This window comes from Pteropus vampyrus, unplaced genomic scaffold (genome assembly GCF_000151845.1).
Source record: "Pteropus vampyrus isolate Shadow unplaced genomic scaffold, Pvam_2.0 Scaffold103, whole genome shotgun sequence".
NCBI classification, from domain to species: domain Eukaryota; kingdom Metazoa; phylum Chordata; class Mammalia; order Chiroptera; family Pteropodidae; genus Pteropus; species Pteropus vampyrus.
Genome location: NW_011888884.1, coordinates 5,630,345 through 5,634,806, shown reverse-complemented (window position 1 = coordinate 5,634,806; position 4,462 = coordinate 5,630,345). Strand labels below are relative to the sequence as shown.

The following is a 4,462-nucleotide window of genomic DNA, read 5'->3' as shown; positions in this document are numbered from 1 at the left end:
CGGTTGACAAAAGAGAGTTCTGTTTCCCATAATGGCAAATATGTAACTCAGTCCAACTCTCCCTTTGATAGTAACTGGAAAAACTGGGGCAAAAAATATGAAAGTACACTCATTTGAAAGTACGGGAGAGCTAACGAACCTGTAAAAAGTTCAAGAGCCAAGATCCAAGAGAAAAAGGAAACTAGGAGATGTGATCTCAGAAACTGGAACTGCTTTTTCTCTAAATGTATCTACTGATTTAAGTATACACTAATATCTGCTGCATAAATTCTTGTAGAGACAGCTGAAAGCATATGATACTGAACATAGTTTTTTGTTGTTGTTGTTGTTGTTTTACACCTACAGCACCTGGTCTTCCTAGGTGGTCTCCCATCCAAGCATTAACTAGGCCCAACCCTGCTTAGCTTCCAAGATCAGACAAGATTGGGCACATTCAGGGTGGCATGGCTGTAGATCTGAACACAGTTTTCACAGGGTGTGAGGTATGTAGGAACTCTGTGTATTATCTTCATAATAATTCTACGAGTTTTTGTTTCCCTTGTTCATCTGTTGCTTTCAGTTTTTATTCCACATATGAGTGAAATCATATGATTCTTGACTTTTTCTGACTTATTTTGCTTAGTGTGATATTCTCAAGATCCATCCATGTTGTTGCAAATGGCAGTATTTCATCTTTTCTTATGACTGAATAGTATTCTATTGTATATATATCTACCACAGCTTCTTTTCCCGTCATCTATTAAAAGATATTTCGATTGTTTGCATTTCTTGGTCACTGTGAATAATGCCACCGTGAACATCAGGGTGCATATATATTTACAGATAAATGTTTTCAGAAATCCCCAGAAAAGGGATTGCTGGGTCATGTGGTAATTCTATTCTTAAATTTTTGAGGAACCTTCATACTGCTTTCCATAGTGGCGTGCTGTGTATAGGATTCCTTTTCACCACAACCTCTCCAATGCTCGTTATTACTTGTCTTGTGATGATAGCCGTTCTAACAGGTGTGAGGTGGTATCTCACTGTGCTTTTGATTTGCATTTCCCAAATAGCTGGTGAATTTGAGTATCTTTTCATATATCTGTTGACCATTGGTAGAAGTGTCTGCTCAGGTCTTCTGTCTATTTTTTAATTGAATTATTTGTTCTTTTATTGTTGAATCGTATGCGTTCTTTGTATATTTTGGATATTAGCCCCTTATTGGAGGCGTCGTTTGCAAACATCTTCTCCCATTCAGTAGTTTGCCTCTTGTCTTGTTGGCTTCTTTTGCTGTGCAAAAGCTTTTTAGTTTGATATAGTCCCATTCATTTATTTTTGCTTTTACTTTCCTTGCTTTCAAGGTCAACTTCATAAAATCTCTAAATTCAAGGTCCATGAGTTTAGTACCTATGTTTTCTTCCATGCAGTTTATTGTTTCAGGTCTTACATTTTGGACTTTGATCCATTTTGAGTTCATTTGGTATATGGTGACAGATAGCAGCCTAGGTTCATTCTTTTGCATGTGGCTTTCCAATTTTCCCAGCACTATTTATTGAAGAAGCTTTCCTTCCTCCATTGTATGTTTTTAGCTTCTTTGTCAAAAATTATTTGCCCATATATACAGAGGTTTAGTTCTGGGCTCTCAATTCTGTTCCATTAGTCTATGTGTCTGGGGTTTTTTTGTCAACACCATGCTATTTTGATTATTGTCACTTTGTAGTATAATTTGATATCAGGCAGAACGATCCTGCCTTGAATCCAGGGACAGTAAAGATGATTAGCAAGCATTATCCTGATGCTGCTGAGACTTGCAAAAGGCCCTTTCAGTTTAAGATGTTAGAGGTCCATTAGAGGTCTGATGTGAGGAAGAGAAGAAGAGGTAACAGACCCAGAAACAACAATTAAAAAAAATAAAAGGAGAGAAAAGAACACAGTACAAAAAAAATTACCTGTGAGGGTAACCACGAATCTTAGCTATATATTTAAAGAGAACATTATATATATACATATATACATATATATGTATATGTGTGTGTGTGTGTGTGTATATGTATGCATACATATATATATATGTATGCATACATATATACATATATGTATGTATGTATGTATGTATATATGATGTGATGGGTAGGAAAGGGGTACTCCAAAGTGACTGAGTGTCTTTACGTTAAAGGATATAGGGATCTCCTCCAATGTAAACAACTGATAGAACATAGGAAGGCTTCAGACTAAAAATACTTGAGGACTACAGTAGCATGTGGTTCAAAGTTTGTCTATACTTTTCATCCCCCTCATTTGGATAGTAATAAACCCTAGATCATATTCAGACTAGGAGTTAAAAAGTGAAAGCAACAATGGGAAAAAAAAAAAAGTCATCTAGACCTAGGCATGGGAGGAAGATAATTTCAGTAGAATCCAGATAGATCACAAACACACTCTTTTCTAGCATAAATGTACTCAAAACAATTCTTCTAGAATTGTTATGGCCATATTGGTTTTAAAATAGAGCCTCTTGCAAGCATAAATAGTAAGTGCGAGATAAAGCAAGATAAAATTATTTCTTTATCTTGCCATGCCCTGCAGCCTTAAAACTTCCTAATCAGAATCCCTCTAGAGGAAGATTTTAAGGGGTGAACTAGGGAAAATGAAGCCTAAATATCAACAAAAAAAGACCAAAAAAAAAAAAAAAAGAAAGAAAAACTTGGAGCTAACTTTTCTGATAAATTATAGAGAATGTACTCTTTTATTGTATTCAGACTTGCAAATTAAAATCTCAGATCATATTTTCATTTTCACCTTTTCTGTATTTCCATGAGGAATATCTGGCATTTCATTTCATTTTATCTCATTAATAGTAATGAGTCAACGTGAAAGAATTGGGTTTTAAATTGTTCATTACTGTTAATGGTATCATTGGAGGAGGGCATTTTCTGAGTCTAATGATGTCAGCTTGTTTATTTTTTAAAAACATGATTTTTCCAGTATTCATATCAAGAAAACTTCTGGGAAAAATAATTTCGTAAGGTTAATATTAAAATTCTTTCACAATAAACTTAGATTTTTTTCTAATTCCCAAATCAGAATTAATCACTGTGTGTCCTATAGCATTTGGTCATACTTCTAATAGCGTACTTTTTGATCTAACATTATTATCTTCTTTCATGAACATGAATACCTCACCCATTGTATTATGAACTACTAGTACACTGCAGTAAGTACATAAAATAAATATTTTCAAATGAATGGAAAATAAGCTTAGTAAGAAATATATAGTATTTTACAAGTAACTATGGGGGGAAATGCAGAAATAAACAGAATTTATTTGTCTTACCATCCTAACATATGCACATATTTAGTTGGAGCATAAAAGGATTCAGTACACGATGGAGCTGCGAGAAGATATCAACCCTCGGAGACATGTAAAATAGTTAATGCACAACTAGAATATTAAATATCTGATCATGAGTCTTTTTTTCCCTAAATGCATGTGAACCAAACCACCCAGGGAAGATAAAAACGTGAAGCATAATGATGTTGAGGAACAAGAGCATATGAGACAAAGTTGTGGGTAATTGCTTTAGACTGGGAGCTATGCAGTCTTTTTTAAATGATTTTCAGCAAGTGAGTACCCAGGGGAGAAAACTTTGCAGTCATGGGACAAATAACTGCTAAAGGGCCTAGAACCCGTGGATAAATCAGTCACCAAGATTGGAACCAGTGTGGTCATAATTTAGCAGAGAAAGAATAAATCTAACTTTTCCTGGAAAATGGGGCAAGAAGATAGAGGAGTAGAACACCATGATGCACATGGACGAGAATGTGACCTCCCATGCCTCCTAGGGTCTCTAAATCATAAAGACTTTCAAAATCTCTTTATTTCTTCCTTGATATATTGTATGATGGTTAGAGATAATGTGATTGAGAAAAATCCCAAAAACATAAGCTAAGAGTTCTAGTCTTTTCCTACAGGTGCATATAGATGGAAAATTAAGGACCATTTCCTATGATGGTCACATGGAGCCCTTGTCTCTTGCACAATGTGGGTATGGCTAGACTGCAAACTTGTGTTATTATCCAATATTTTTTAGAAGAACAAATTAGCAATAATATCCTTACTAATCGGCCCAATTAAGGAATGATCTTTCAAGTTTAAAGGTGGAATCTCTCTCAGTGCATAAAATTGGAAGCTGTTTCTTACACAATATTAGCTGGATGACTATTACAGTGTTTATATTGCCAGAAAGCATTTGCACTTATAGTTGATGAATGAGATCTCCCCTATTTCATCCTCCATGAACATGGAAGTAAAATTGTCCCATAAGAATAAAATGTAAAATCAAAACAATCGATCAGAGCACAGCTATGCAGAGTCCACTTCATAGAGAATGGCATTAAACCAGCTGAACTTGGTAGCAAATTTAAAGGTTTGTGATGGACGGTGGGAGGAAGTTAACATTGAAAGCATAAATAAGGAAGAGTT

The 4,462-nt window shown here is 35.0% G+C and overlaps 1 pseudogene; it reads right to left on the bottom strand.

Annotated features, from left to right (window-relative positions):
- Window positions 1-336: 336 nt before the first annotated feature.
- LOC111742896 lies at window positions 337-455 on the bottom strand (annotated as a pseudogene).
- Between the last annotated feature and the right edge of the window lie 4,007 nt (window positions 456-4,462).